At 37.5% G+C, this 16,812-nt stretch overlaps 1 long non-coding RNA gene, 1 other non-coding gene and 1 pseudogene across 5 annotated transcripts in view; 2 read left to right on the top strand and 1 right to left on the bottom strand.

Annotated features, from left to right (window-relative positions):
• The window catches only part of LOC110349222 (uncharacterized), a 158,207-nt gene that overhangs the window by 77,201 nt on the left and 64,194 nt on the right, over positions 1–16,812 (bottom strand). The window lies entirely within an intron of this gene.
• Positions 10,254–11,014, top strand: LOC101705872 (hypothetical protein). The gene has a single exon (XR_002395044.2). It is a non-coding gene; the product is annotated as a hypothetical protein (transcript).
• On the top strand, positions 15,915–16,474 carry LOC101718775 (transcription factor E2F3 pseudogene; annotated as a pseudogene).

The raw sequence follows: 16,812 nt of genomic DNA, 5'->3' as shown, positions 1-16,812 counted from the left end.
ATTCAGTAGAGTAGCTGGATACAAGGTCAACACACAAAAATCAATAGCTTTTCTGTACACAAACAACAGACTCACTGAGAGAGAAATGGGACAAACAATTCCTTTCACAATAGCATCCAAAAAATTGAAATACCTAGGACTCAACCTAACAGAAGAAATCCAAGACCTCCACTCTGAAAACTATAGCACTCTGAAAAAAGAGATTGAAGAGGATATCAGAAAATGGAAAAACATCCCTTGCTCTTGGGTAGGAAGGATCAACATAGTGAAAATGGCCATACTTCCAAAACTGCTATATAAATTCAGTGCAATCCCAATTGAAATCCCAGCAGCATACTTTACAGACCTGTCATGTGGTAGAAAGAATTTGTGGGCTTTGGGAAGAGAAGACTATCAGGAGTTCCAATCCAGCTGTGTGACTTGAGCAAGTCATTGAAATGATCTGAGCTTCGGTTAGGTCATATGCATAATCATGCTTTCATAGCCCATCTCCCTAAGACCTGGGTCTGGAAAGGATCAAAGAATATAAATATTCATAGTTGTTGTAGATTAGAGATAATGTCAGTCTGCCTCTTGCCCAGGAATGGGTGCTTTTTTTGTAAAAGACTAAATAATGTAGCCAGGTGTAGTGGCATATTTCTATAATCCCACCACTTTGGAAGGCTAAGGAGGAAGAATCACAATTTTGAGCCCAGCTGAGCCAGCTTAGTGACTGAGATCTTGTCTCAAAAGTAAAAAATAAAAATAAAAAAAGCTGGGGATTGAGCTAAGTGAAAAAGCCCTGGGTTCAATTCCCAGTACTGCAATAGTAAACAAACAAACAAATGGGCTGCTAATGTAGCTCAGTGGTATAGTGTATCCGAGTTCCATCTCTCATACCTCAAAGAAAAAAAATAAACAGTAAATATTTCAGACTTTGTATACCATACAGTCTGTCAAAACTATCCAGCCCTGCCATTGTTGCACAAAAATATCAGAGTGTTTGTAAACAAATGGGCATGGTTGTGCTCTAATAAAACTTTATTTATGGACATTGAAGTTTAATTTTTCTCATAATTTTTACGTTAGAAACTATTCTTTGGATTTTTTTTTTCAATTCACTTAATCATTCTTAGCACAAAACAGGCATCAGGCTGAGTTTGGCCCCGGGAAGCATTATTTGCTCATCTCTGGTCTAGCATAGTGCCTAGCATATAAGCAGATAATACTAGCCAATATCAGCATAAAAGCTGCCTTATAAACAGTAGAAATCATTATAAATAATCTTTTAGAAACCTTTTGATTTTCTGTCATGGATTAAAGACTGCCAACTATTGTCCCACCATCAGACCATGTCAGTACCTTCAGATATAACTCAATTGTGTTTGTGGACTTAGAATCAGCAAAATATTAAATTCAACTCATTAAATCTTCAGTCTAGGTCAAATATTAATTCTTGTCTTTCAATAGAATATTATATCATTCAGCTAAAAAAAGTAATGTTAACTCTAAGTTTTTCAGAAATTAGAGAAAAGTAGAATTAATGAGAAGATCTCTCATAATCATACTATCTAGATCAGTTCCTGATTAGTTGTGTTTTTCTACTTTCTATGTTGAAGGCCATTTTCTTTATTAAGAAAAAAGAAGTACAGTGGACCCTCGACTAATGAACTCGATCAGTTCCTGAGGGCTGGTTGTAACTCAAATTGGTTATAAGTAAATACAGCTGAGATCTAAATGTTTACCTGGGTACATGCTATAGATAACAAGAGGCAGATGAATCTTTCATTAACCGTATTAACCCAAGTTGTTCATACATTAGGCTGGTCGTAACTTGAGGGTCCACGGTAAAACAATAGTCAAATAGTTATATTTCTCAGCCATCTGTCATAAACATAGTTTCTAAAAAAGTACCTGCAATTATTTTTATTTTCCTTAACCTCAGTTGATACTGTGCTTTGCCCTCCCTCTGCTTTTTTCTTCTTGTGTTCTTGGCTGTGTATACCTTTATCATGTGAATATATCTCAACACAGCCCATTCTCTTTAGTTACGTTTCTTTAGTATTTTCTTTCTCACCAGCTTTATATGTGATTGTAATTTTATATAGCCCATGTTTCCCTACCTATGAAAACAAGCATAATATTGAACCATATTAGAGTAATAAATAGTATTTTATTTATTGGTTACACTCTAACCCCCTATTGTGATACTCCTAGCTACCCTCAAAGTCTCAAATCAATGTTTCTAGGAGGTTCTTAGGTGATATGACACAGGTGATCATTAAGAAGTCATAGTAGCTATTGCCTCTGTCTGCCATGGTTCTCTCCTACTCTGGGCTCCTTTGATGATGTTTGTGGCCCAGATCTGTGCTTCCCATGGAGTCTCTTAATCATGCCTGATCACTGCCACTGCTGCTGGTGTTCACCATCACAGTGGTGTGTCCACCATCACAGTGGTGTGTCCACACTAAGAGATCCTATAGCTGCAATACACTGATGCCATGCTGCATCTCATGAGAGCAAGGCTTTTCTCCTTTTTTTGTTATCAGCAGCAGATGAGTAATATGATAGGGTTGTTTTGTGATCATAGTTTATTGAAATAGAGCTTTCAATTCTTATATTTCCTTCTCCCTAGTACTCTACCATAGGTTTATGAAGGGTGAACCACAGACTAAATCTGAGTGACCGGCACAATGCTTATTAATTGTTCCTTCTTTTTGGCCTGTTATTAGTTCATATGCAACAGCTCTATATTTTCTTTCTTTGGAATGAATTATTTCCCCAGGAGACTCCTTTTCCTCTCATGTATAAAAATGGAAGATGCCTGCCCTGTCACTACATATGCAGACATATCTGAACGAATGCCATTGTTGATTAAAATCTAAAGTCAAGTCAGAATCCCTATTCCATCAGCATTTACCCCTTAGAGCCCTCATTCTTCAATTTTTCTTTTTTAGTAATGTTGGCTATAGGACAATAGTTATTTTTACTCTGGGCTCTTATAAAATCCAGGCCTTCTAAAATGTTTCATATGTTTTTGAAGTAGACATCTGTTGTTTTTGGATGCCTCCTCAAGAACACTGCTCCATCAATTCTGCCTTCACCCTCCTACATCTCAGTTTCTCCTCCTCTCCACACTGGATCATTCCATCACAAATTTCTTCCATTTAAAAAATAAAACAAAGCAATTTCTCTTGATTAAACTAGCTAAGCTCTTCTAGCTACTGCCCCATTCCCCGCTTTTTATTTTATGTATATATATATGTATATATATATATATATATATATATTTAATATTTGAGTCTCTCAATTCCTTTCATCTTACTCTTTTTTGAACAGACTCCCACAGGGTTTTCTTTACTGTCACACCGCTTAAAGCGTTCATGTCAAGGCCTCTGCATAGTTAAATCCAAAGTTCTCCTTTTACTTGACCTCTCTTCATTTGACAATGATCCTCATTCTCTTAGTATGCCTCCCATCTCATTGGCTGTTTCTTCTCAAAATCCAGTCCTTATCACCATCCTGATGCTAAACACTGAAGTACTTAATTCTTGAGATTCTTATCTTCAACTGTCTCACCTTCAGTGATCTCATTCCATTTCATCACTTTAAATACCATCTATGTACTGATAATTTTCCAGCCACTAACTCCTAAGATCCAGACTCTTATATTAAACTTTCAACATCTCCACTTTGAGTTATAATAGGAATTTCAGATTTAATGTCTAAACAAGAACTCCTGGGATGGGGATGTAGCTCAGTGGCAAGTGCAAGATCCTGAGTTCGATTCTCAGTACTGAAAAAAATAGAACTGTTCATGCCTGCCACAGTTCTCTCCATCAAAGATAATGGCAATGCTATCTTTCTGGTTACTCTTGAAAGAAGTGTTCATTATCCTTGATTCTTTGTCTCACTTATACTTACCTCCAAATAGAATATGGTGGCACTGCCTTCAGAATATACTCAGAATCTATTTCTCACCAAGTACTCTGTTATCACTCTAAACTATTAACATCTCTCATCTGGATGACTGCACTAATCTCATCTGGTCTATTTATTTCTTCCTTCAGTACACATTTAGCTACCCTGCTCAATATTTCTGTCTTCTCATCTGAAAGGAAAATCACAGTCAACAGCCTACAAGACATTTTATAAGCAGTGACTCCATCTCCCTCTCTTCTCTGGCTTACTTTGCAAAATACAAATCATATGTGCACTGTGGTTCTCTCTCCACCTTTTCTGAGAATCTACATAGCTCATTTCTTCAGCTATTGTGGCTCAAATGTCCCTTTCTCACCAAGGCCTTCCCCAATAATTGTAAATAAGATTATATAATTTTTCCTTCCCAGCAATCTCTATTCTTCTTCTCTGACATTTTCAGCACTGTGCATATCATCACCAGAAATATTACATATTTTATTAATGTAGCTATGTATTCTCCATTCAGCCATTCCCAACTAAAATAAAGCAATAAGTAAATCAAGGATTTCTGTCTATATTATTCACTATTATATACTTGGAATCTAAAACAAGTCTACCTATAGAAGACAGTCAGCATATATTTATTGTGTAAATGGATTAATGAATCTTCAGCATCTCTAATTCTTATTAGCACTTCAATATTCCTTCATGGGATTATTCTTCCCTTTTTCAATCTAAATGGTTTGATTAGCCTAACTTTATCTCTTTAACTTCAGATCTGGTGAATTTCTGGTGTATTGCTACTCTCAGCCTTACCAGTGTCACATAATTGGTTTAGGGATGGGCCCATAACACAATCCTATACAAGGACTCTAAAGTCCCAGATTTCCGTTGTACTATTAGGAAAAGGATGTTCTCCTTCTAAAGAAGTTTCTAACCTTGTGGGATATAAGCTCAGAATTATTGGAGGTTGTCTTGCCACAATAAGAGATAACCTTGTCTTAAGAATGAAGACAATGCATAGGAAAGCAAGTAATACCGAGAAATAGAGAAATACTGATTTGTAGTGACTTCACTTGAGAACATGGATCCAGCTATGCTTGAAGCAATTTGAACTGAGTTTCTGAAACCTACAACTAAAAAAATATTTACAAAATCAGACTTTACCCTGGGTTCAATTCTAACATGACACTGCCTCTTTTTCTTGATGTTCTTAGAGCTTCTGTTACTTCACTAGTCAGTTTTTTCCTTACTAGTAAAAGTCAAGTCCAGAGTATTTATTCCTTCAATTTCCTCCTCAGTCTTCTAAGAAATGAAATCATCAGAGAGGCAAAGAATGTTACAAATTCTTATCTTTCAGCAGAATGAAACTTTCAACAGACATTGCAATTGTTGTACAGTACTTCCTTTCCCCCAAATTGTATCTGTGCTGACTTTGTGACTGGAGTTGGAAAAGCAGCATCTAGATGGTCCATGTGGTTAGGTGGCACACAACATTTTCCTATGTGCATTTCACCTGCATGTTTCTCTCTTTATCTTGGTTTTCATTACCTCTGTCCTTGGGTTTCTAGATATCCTTATCAGTGAAATTTATGAAGTCAGGAAACATTTATAGCATTCTATATCTGGTGTTTTTCTAGGTGCTAGAAATATAAAAAGAAAGTTTTATTTTGTTGTCTATAATTATCTTGTCACTAAGAGTTAATAAATAAGTATATATATTGATATTTAGAACTACCTGAATATTTATTAAATGTTTTCTTTAAAAAATGTATGTTTCTGTAGACATATTTTAGCCCATTCTAATTAGTCTTGATGGTATGATACTAATGATGAATTCAATTTACAAAGTACTGATGGACAATACAGTAGATGCAATGGTTGATTTATATTATTACTTGTCCAATGAGTGATCTTTTAGCTGGGTAGGATGAAAGACTGGCTCAAGTTAGCTTAAATAAAGGAGAGTTATTATATGCAGCAATGAAAGTACTGTCATATCAATTCAAGAATATTCACAAGTAACTGCTGTAAGAGAGAATGCCAGAGAGGAGTTCTGCATTCATGGCATTTCTGGGTACCTCAGCAGCAGGAATTCATTAGCTATGATCTGGTTGATAGAGTATCATTACTCTATGTTATTCTGCATGCCTGTTTCTTTTTCCTCATCTCTGGTCAGCTGTCCCCTCTTGATTCAAGCAGTCCAAGGCCAGACAAACATGTATAATGTTAAATAGCAAGTGGCACTGAATGTGGGACAGAGTATTGGGAGTGGGAGAGACTGGGAGAAATGAAAGGGAACGTGAAGCCTTAAATAGAGCCAGCCATTATTTTATGTGAGAATATTGATCCATTCTTGCTACAATATCTAATTTTTCACAAGAAGATAGAAATTCTGAGGGAAATTTCTTAATTTTTAAAGGACAGCAAGTAAGTAAAAATAAATAGACTGTATTTTAAAACTTGTGAGGGAAACCCCTATGCAAAAAAGAGTTAACATAGCAGGCCTAACCTTTTTATCCTTAAAAAGACCTGTTTACAAAGCTGGCCCCTGGCTCGAATTCAGAAAGTTGGATTTCAGGACAGTGCCTATCATTCTCAGAACTGGTATGAGTGATTCACTGTGCCTTAGCTGGCCACCTGCCTTCCTTGTGAGAGTCTAGAATTTTGATAAGTGCCTGCCAGAAGCTCCCTGCATGACTAGTCCTCAAAAAACCTCTGGACTCTGAATCTCTAATGAGCTTCCTGGTTGCTAACATTTCACACATGTTGTCAAAAATTCATTGCTGGGGCAATTGAGTACTTCCTGTGTGACTCCACCTTGTAAGTTTGTACATGGTTTACCCTGTACTTTGCCCCTTTTTCTTTGGTGGTTTTATTGTGGATCCATTGGCCATAATAAATCATAACCATAAGTACTACTATATGTTTTGTTCTGTACCATAAGTACTATAGTGAATCATCAAAACTGGGGATGGTCTTGAGAACCCTTGATACAAAGCCAAATAAAACATATCTTTAAGCCAAGTCCAACTCATAGAGTATTTACAACTTCTAACCTAAAAACCTGCCCTCTCACCATGGGCAGGACACACACCACCCATAAATGAAAGATTTTCACACACATCATCTCATTTCTTCCTCATAACAACCCTGAAAAATAGACATTTTAAATAACTACATTGTGTATAAATTAGAAAACAGATCAGCTTAAGCTTGCACAAAGGCATATAACCGATAAATGAAGAAGCAGGGTTCAGTCAGAGATAAATAGCACTTTTATTTCCATATTCCCTGTATATGAAATTATAATTTCTTCCTCATGTTAAAATCTCAGGCCCACTTTATTTATTTTTCATTTCCTGTGCATAGCATTTATATATCTGGGGCTAAAAGTATTTTTATCACTATTTTTCCCTGTAATGTCTACTTTTCTTTTATTCCATTCCAATCATCCCTTCTTATCACCCACAAATGAGGCTTTCTAAACCAATAGAAAAGAGAAAGAAAGGGGAAGTGGGCACACAAGGGAAAGGAAAGATAGCATGGCCACTGGACCTGGCTCTGCTAAGAGGTCATTAGTACCAGTAGTAGGTTCAAAAGTAGAGTGAGAGATTCAGGGTAAATCTGGACTTCAGTCCACATCCAAGAGATGATGTAACAATTTTTGTCCCTCTGACTATATTGGTATCTGTAGTTAGAGAAGTGATAATCATTCTAGAAAATTTATGTGGTTTGGAGCAGGATCTCATCCAGTGTCTGAGGGACAGTGGTGTAGATCTGATATCAGGATAAGAGGGTGGGAAATGAATAGGCAGTTAGTTGAGGCCCTAGCTGGGGTTCAGAGCAGAACCACACTCTTAAGAAAAATCAACATTCAAACCTTGAAGCTAGGTAGAAATTCTACTTTGTCTTAAACTTGTAGAGTCAAAAGTTAGGAAGGGCAAGTTCAACTTGGTGGTTGAACAAGAACTCCAGGGTTCTTCTCTAGTTCATTAAATACTAATCTTAGAACAGACTAATTCTAGCCTCTTTCTCCTAATAGTCTGCTGATCTTAAATGGCTTTCTAAGAATTGGTGGGACTGAGCACATAAAACTGAAGGTCTTTATTATCTGTGTCTGGGAAAAGTTGACCATGGTTGAGACTGAGAATTTTTTAGCAAATAAATGAACCAAAATAAGTTTGTCTAGCTTCACAATATTTATTACTGTTTTAGGTTTAACTGACCAATATATCTCTGGAAATACTCAAGCATACATAAATTCTAAAGAATACTCAGGGAGATACTATTTCAGTGACTTCTTAAAGTTACTGACTTTTAAAAATAGAGTCATATTACTAATGTAAGTTTTTTTCCTGTACCAATCTGTTTTGTGGCTATTTTAATACTACATAACTCCTGAATTATAAACATTAGGTTTGTGAGTATCCCTCCATCCAATTATGTATGCACTAATATATACTCAGTTCCTACTACATGTGCCTTGTGGTCATTGTGGAGAGTCATAATGACTGATGTTTATTGAACACTTATCCTGCAATCTACACTACTGCACTTATATGTATTAACTCACTATTGCTTATAATAACCCTAGGAGGCAGACATTATTATATCCATTTCTTGAGGAGGAATCCAAGCCATAGAAAGGTTCAGTACAACTTTTAGTTGTACCTGGAAGTGCCCCTCCCTCACTTCAAGCAATAACAATTTAGAAAGACAGATAAGGCATATTCAGATATAAACAAAGTGTTGGCCTTCCTGCGTTTTCACCCAAAGGTAGCTTTGGTTTGATTGGCTTTTATTTCCTCCCTTTGTTCCATTTGGCATCCAAGCTACTTTAGTGCCACCTGTTGACCAGAATGGGGAACTAACTGACCCAGTACTTTCCCTATGATTTTATTTCTTCTAATAGGATTCTATCTATACCTCATTTTATTTCTGGTTCTAAAATGTCCACTTTACTCCATAAAACACTTAACAGTTATTATTTATTTCTGAGCAAGAGACATTCATGAGAGTGAGCTATGGCAAAATACTCCAATTTGTAGTTCAATTTTATATATTTCCAGGCATCTCTAGACAAGGGTATCATAATTTATAAATATGTGGATCACTATTACATTTGCATGAGATAAAAAGGAACTATCAAGACATTTCAGAAAGTAGTGAGATCTCCCGCCCTTAAATTTTGAGGATGCAATTGTTACAAAGCCATGGTAAATGTAATTTTATTTTTTGTTACTCTGCTATTTCATAGGGCTGAACATTTTTGCAAGGATTTTGGGGGAAGACTACAGTCAATGATTAGCAACACAAAAAGTGACCAATTTTCTGAATTATAATCATCAGATGAACTGGATATCTTGTCACATGCACATAAGTCTACATAATTCCCCTTTCTAGTGTATTAAGAAATAGTATGCACTTTAATTTGCCAAAAGAAATGCTTGTACTCTGGCAGCAATATGCTACTTGTATCATACAAGAAGATGAATACCAGAACTACAGATGCAAGTGGTGTAAATGAATTTTTATTGGGAAGGGAAACTGCCAATTTCAAGAGCAGCAAATAAATGAATAATGAAACCCCATGTTGTTGTAGATATACATGAAATCCACAAAAAATATAGGAGGCATTTCAATCTCCCCAGCCCTGAAATGTCAAATGCTTTTCCTACGAAAAAGGAATACATGAAGAGCATGGGAAAACTCCTTATAAAAAGAAAAGCTCTGAGGATGAAGGGAGAAAATGAGGGCCAGAATTTAGCTCAGTGGTATAGTGCCTGCCTGGCAAGCGCAAGGTCCTGAGTTCGATCCCCAGTACAAAAAAAAAGAAGGGAGGGAATTTATAAATTAAAAAGTTACACAGAACACTCCTTAATTGAACTACATTTTCATATCCTCACAATAATACAAAACACTAATGCACTTGCAGAGTTAGTTCAGATTACTTAAATACCAGATACATCTTTAGTCCCCTACATACGTGTTTAGAAGTTTCTTATATTTGTACAAAAATGAAGCCATTAAAAAAATGAAACTATTAATGCTTTTCCACAGCAACGACTACACGAAGTAGGCCAAGACAAATGGAGTTTTCCCAAAGCTGCAGTTTGAAAAGACTATAAATGATTGGTCCCACGTGAATAAGTAGATTTTTTTGCTACAGGAAATCCAAATGGAATAAACAGCAGAGATGTGTAAAAAGGTTTCTTGCAGGGGAAAGATGATGACATGCTGGGTGCATTTACTTTTCTGTTCCTCCTGCCACATGACATTTTTTCTCCTGAACCATCTGAAGGCTGTAATATTAGGTTGTCTTTACAGAAACTGCATGATGATGGTGCTGTCTCTGTTTTCAGTGTTTACTAAATTCTGTGATGGCTTTATCAAAAGTGGTTTGAGGCCCCAGCCATGGCCGGAAAGCGGAAGTAGAAGTAGAGAACTTTCCAGTTGGCTTGAGTTCTTTTTGGTGAGCGCATTCCTTTCTCCGGTAAAACATGGTTAAAAGTTTACGGAGTAAGTGGAAAAAAATGCGTGCTGAAAAGAGAAAAAAGAATGCCCCAAAGGAGCTCAACAGACTTAAAAGTATTCTCAAAGTAGACTACAATGTTTTAATGAAAGATATTCGGGAGATAGCAACTGTGGTGGTACCTAAACAATGCCAAGAGAAAATGGAGTGTGTGGCAAACGATGATGAAAAATTTAACATGAAAATTGAGACTGAGATAAAGAGAAACAAAAAGACTCTTCTAGACCAGAATGGACAGTACCTAGTATGGATGAACCAGAGGCAGAGAAAAAGACTGAAGGCAAAACAAGACAGAAGAAAGGAGAAAGGGAAAGCAAAAGCAGCAAAGGCAGTGAAGGGTTTGGCCTGGTAGACCCTCAAAAACTTGGAAATGCCATATGGGACCAATGTTAGATTAGAAAGTACACATTGATGGGCTGGGGATGTAGCTGAGTGGTTCCGCTTCCTGCCTCACAACTGCAAGGTCCCGAGTTCGACCCCTGGCACCAAAAAAAAAAAAAGAAAGTACACATTGATTTCAGCTCCCACTAAATGAAAACTGTTTCTGTTCATATTTTAACTTGGCCTTTTTTCACTTCAAACTCAAAATAATCTGTTTTGGGAACTTGAATAAAGTATTTTCTTTGGGGGGGGGAAGTGGTTTTGCCACTATGTAGTCAAGCTCTGAATTATTAGGGATTTCATAGTAAAGTATAGAAAAGTTAAGAGCCAGCCCCAGGCAGATAGGATGTGTGGCTTCCATCTCTCTCTCTCTCTCTCTCTCTCTCTCTCTCTCTCTCTCTCTCTCTCACTGAACGCTTCTTAGGAAGCTACTGGGGAATTCTCTATCATTTTCTTTCAGTCATCACCAGATGCCATCAAGGTACTGGAAATAATATCCCTTTTCAGATTTTAAAATCTCTGGATTTGTTGCCTTGGCTTTTAAAGACTCAACAATTGCAGGACAGTAGTACAGATCTCACTTTAGATTCTACTTTCTCCCAGTGTTCTTAATTGGATGCAATTTCTCATCCAGTACTGGTTTGCTGTGTCCATGCTCGAAATGACCTTCCACGTGGATCTGTGGCCTGATAATGTTCTTAAGGGCCATGGAGAGCAGGTTGTCCACACCATGCTTTGAGCAGGTGGCTTTCCCTTCTGGGTCACTCTATCTTCTCCATCGTAGGAAAGCTGTGGGCAAGAATGGTGGTGATGCTCTGTAGAAAGGACCAGGGACAAAGAGGAGCAAGATACTGAGAGCTACAAACACCCTATATCTGGAAAAGTCCTTCTCAAGAGCCTTTATATACCTGCTACCACTTTGTTCTGGTTTTGGCTTTAGCACGAGATCCTCCTGGAGGTGAAGGGCAGGGTGCCACTTATACCACATTTTTAAAAAAAAATTTGATCTTTCTTTTTTATTCCAAATCTTGGCTCATGCTCAAAAACAATTTTTCTCCTTCTTTCTTTGGTCCATTTGCAAATTCAGAGTACTTTAAATGAGCTTCCCAACCTATCTGACCTACCTGTACTCCTTCACAGTCAGGCTGAAATCAGTGACTACAAAAAGCTTGAATCAAAACTATTTGAAAGTATTCAAAGTTCAGTATCACTATGAAGTCCTCACTTACCACTTTTACTATTTTTCCACCTAAATCTGTACTTCTGTAAGCATAAAAATTCATGATAAAGATTTATTATCCATCAATTCTTAAGATATTTAGATTTCAGCTTTTATTATAATTCTCTGCTGTTTGCTATATGAAATATATTTCATAGAAAACCATTTGACAATGGCCTAGCTGGGCCTCCTTTCTGATTCTTTATTTTTCTTCATAGACTAGATATTTTTCCTTTTATTCATAAATAAAATATGTTGGTGGTTGAAGTGGGCTCCCTCAGCAACTGGACATGGCACACTTTGATTCCCTATAACAGGTTTCACTTCTCACTATGAGATGAGATAACTGCTTGGCTTTTGTGGCCTTTACCCCTTATCATACTACGGACACAAAGTGAGACATAAAGGCTGCACAGCTATCTGCTGCTTGAGGCTTGGGTAAAGGAATCTGACCAGCACCTTGAGACTGAGGTATCCCTTAGTTCTCATGTCCATAAGATTTCAATATCGGTCAGCTCCCTCAAGCTGCTAGCCTAAAAAGCCAGTCCTGCTTGCTCCTGCTCAATTCTCCTTATCAACAGTGCACAGGCTAACAGCTGCCTGATGAAGGACAACTAGCCTAGCCCAGTTCCAACCCCCCTTCTAACCCATATCCCTTAACCCCATAAAACCCTGAGTTGATAAGAGACGAAGTTACTTGGCCCTCATATCAGGGGTCCCTCTCAGGTCTGTTTTAAATAAACTTGTTTTGACTGTTGAACTCACATCTTTGTTCCTTATTCCCAATATTGGGGCTTCAGTGGCATTTTCAAAGCCTTTCAGTGTTTGTCTTCTGGGTACTTTCTAAAAAGAAGAAAAAATTTTTTCATTGAGAGCTTCTTCCTCCTATTCTATGATTTCTGTCAGTGGCAGTGCTGAGAGGTACCTGGGGATTTCTGGACCCATAATTTCATCGATGTCTTCTCTCTAGTGCTTTGATACTGGTCTTGACATTTCTTCAGTCCAATGTAAAGTCAGCTTTAAGGACCTTCTTCCAACCAACCTGTATCCTTTAATCTATCCTGAATAGAACTTCTAGATGTGCCAATGCGTCTTGGAGATGTTTAGCAGGGAAGGGCTCCAAAGTAGGAGGTTTGCTATCTTTCTTGAAGCCCACTCATCCTTTGCAGCCCTCATTTCTCTCAGCTGACTAGAGTTAGAGATGCCTCTATCTCATTTCCAGTTTCATTGTGTCCACAAGCAAAGAATCCTGCATCAGAACCTAGCTTCCCTTTTTAAGTTATTTCAAGTGATTTTCTTTCTAGATGAATATCTTTCTAGATGGTGTTCTTTCTGGATAATGTGGATGAATTTGTAGCATGAGATTAAAGCCTTTCTTAGACCCTGTATAGATAGAATTTCCTTCTCTACTTACCTTCTTTCAGTTCCTTTCAGTGGGTACAGGAATGGAAAGGGCTTTTTAAAAACATTTTTACCACAACCTTTCCTATACTTTCATTCTACAGATGAAGAAATTGAGGGATGGAAAGGTAAAATGATCTGGTCAGATTGACACAAGCAGAAAGTAGCAGAACAGAGTTATTTTCTTGTTTTGTTTAGAAAACAATATTGCATTGTGTTTTTTAAAATTGCCTTTTCATATGAAAATATTTCACTTTTCAGCTGCATTATGGATTCAGTTAATGAGCCTCATCTCAGAAGTGAATTATTATTTAAACGAAGTATTCTAAGAAAGAATGCATTTCTGAATCCAAATATTCAATTTGCTTATGAATTTTTAGAGCAGTGCATAACTCCTCATAAAGATTCCAGAATACCAGTTGAACACTAAAATTCTTATGTGCAAACAAGTCAATCTTAGGCATTTCTACTAAAAGGAAAATTCATGTATAATAGGCAAAGGAATTTAACAGTAACCAGTCAAGCTGGAAGAATAGACACTCCATCATTAGCTCACAATCTTGGTTCAGTGTTAGAGCTAGTATTTTGGGAAACTAAAATCACTTACTATGCTTTTAAAACTATATTCTCATTCTTGTCTTGTAACACCAACCTTCTTACGGTAATAGTATTAAATTTAGAGACAAATTTTTGTCCTACCATTTGGAACATTAAGTTTTCCAAATGTTAATTCATAATAACAAAGATAAAATTTATTAACTTGAGAAACACTTCCCTAATGAATCTCTGTGGAGCAAAGGAAAAGAATCCATATTCCAACACTTTAGGGTTTCCATGGGGATCAGAAGAATCACCATTTACTGAGAGGTTACTTTGTGCCAGCCACTGCCCTGAATACTTTACAAACATGTTTAATCTTCACCATCAACCTAGGAGGTGGACTTAACTATCCAGGGTAGGAAACAAGTCTGAGAGAGGATAGTAGTATTGCTGAGGACACACAGCTAGTGGGAGCAAGATCTGAGATTTTAAACCAGGTCAACCCAATGGCAAAGTCAGAAAATTTAATCAACAATCATCCTACAATTCAGTGCTTTCTAATTCCTAACCCCAAGATCTATGTACTTTGTACCCTTCCCATCTGTTTCTTGGTCTTCTGGAAAGGTAAATATTGGCTATTAGAACTCTGGCTATTTTTCCTTTTCAAAGTAGTATACCCTTTGGTTCACTCTGTCCCATTTCTTCACCTCCCATGATAGATGCATTTCTTTTTTCCATTCTGGGTCTAGATTCCACTGTTTCTTCTCAGCCCGAAGTGTCCCTCTCTTACTTGTCTCCATTCCATCTCTCCAACAGAACTTTTTTTCCAGTGTTGGGGTTCAAAACTTCACGTTAGGCAAGTGTTCTACCATTGACTACATATACCCTAAACCACACACTTGAAGTAAAAGCTTAAAGACAATACCACCCTCAGTGCCACACCCCCCATGCACTGGCACCCTGTTTTGCTCAGCCCTTTCCCTCCGGCCCCACACTGCTCTGGAGCCAGGCTGCCTTTGGAAATGCCCTTACAGCAGCAGACAAAGCGAAGGCTGGACCTAGGAGAAAGTGGTCACCAGTACCTTTCAGATGGTTTAAAAAAACTCCTGAGGGCAAAGGAAGAGCTGCACTACAAGGTCCAGATAGCCAGAAAACTCCAAAATCTCCCTCAGAAAAAAACGCGGTATGACATGTCCCTTGGTCTGCTCACCAAGAAGTTCATTCAGCTCGTGAGCCAGTCACCCGATGGGGTCTTGGACTTGAACAAGGCAGCAGAGGTGCTCAAAGTGCAAAAGAGGAGGATCTATGACATCACCAAGGTGTTGGAAGGCATCCACCTCATCAAGAAGAAATCCACAATCAGTAAAGAAGATCCCTGAGGGACCCTGTATATCTGAAGATCCAGAATCAGAGACTTTTTTGTTTTTTTGAGATAAAGTCTAGTCTATTAGCTTTGAACTCAAAATGACATAGCCCAGGCTGGCTTTGAACTTGTGGCAATCCTCCTGCCTCAGCCTCCTGGGTGGTGGGATTACAGGCCTGCATCACTACACCCAGTTGAGACTTATATATTCTTTTTTTTAATGAAAAAATAAAATTTCAAAACAAAATAAGTGAATAACAATAGTTACTACACTGTGTATCATACTCTTAAAAGTACTTACTTAGGATACAAGACATAGACAAAAAAGATTACTTTACAAAGAAGAAACAGATAATAGCACAAAACTTTCTTTTCAGTGAACTAAGAAACAAGTATATAAATGAAACAAGTTAGCATATATATTAAAATATTTTTGAAGCAACAAAATAGGTAATTTGAGGAATTATTTGAACTTCTCTCTATCTCCAATTTATCTGTCTTTTATAAAACATATATATTCTTATAAGTCATGATGGTTTAAATTTTTTCCATGTGTTTATTTTGCCATTTTCGTGATGGCTATATCTGAGGCAATTAGACGAGAGATTTCCTTAACGCTTGCTACATTAGCTTATGTTACATTTCAAGATATTCGAAAAATTACTGGCCATCAAGACCAAACTGTTATAGTTGTGAAAGCTCCTCCAGAAACAAGACTTGAAGTGCCTGACTCCACAGAGAGCCTACAAATCCATCTGGCAAGTACCCAAGCACCCACTGAGGTTTGTGTCCAGAACAGACTGAAACACACAGTCCAATGAAAACAAACGACCAAGACCGCAATGGGAATATCCCTAAACCCACTTCCAAAGACTAGGCTTCAAATAACTCAGGACATAATGACTGCTCAATTTCTATGGCAAATCTTTCTCCTCTGGCCTCTCCCACTGACCTTTTACAGGAGATTGAGGACCAAATTCCTTCCAACCTAGAAGGACTATTTGTGAACTTAGTGCCTCCCCTACTCCAAGAAGACTACCTCCTGAGCCTGGGAGAGGAAGACAGCATCATCTATCTCTTTGATGCCTGTGATTTAGAAAAGCTCCCATTGGTGGAAGACTTTATGACTAGCTGATTATGCTATGTGTGAACTTTCCTTATAAGCCAATATTTTTTTTTATCCTGGAACAAGAACATCTGTCATGCAGTGTTGTCCCTTCCTACCTTCTTCCTCCAAGAGAGTATCATGAAGTAAACTACAAATTTCTGAACAAAGCTGACATTTTAATGAATTAAATAATTGTCTAAAAGCACAGTCTGAAGCTCCCTTGTGAAATCCCTGCCTTGTCCCAGGCTCCAAAATCTTCTGGATGAGTCAACAAGTGAGAAAATGTACCATCAGGTGTTTCCTGCCTGTCCTTTTCCCTTCTCCCTCCTTCCCTCTCATATTGGCTTGCTGTGCCTGACAGATGG

Source organism: Heterocephalus glaber, unplaced genomic scaffold (genome assembly GCF_053883595.1).
Source record: "Heterocephalus glaber isolate CG9 unplaced genomic scaffold, H.glaber_assembly_v1.0 deba00001571, whole genome shotgun sequence".
NCBI lineage: Eukaryota > Metazoa > Chordata > Mammalia > Rodentia > Bathyergidae > Heterocephalus > Heterocephalus glaber.
This window is presented reverse-complemented; position numbering and strand designations above follow the sequence as displayed.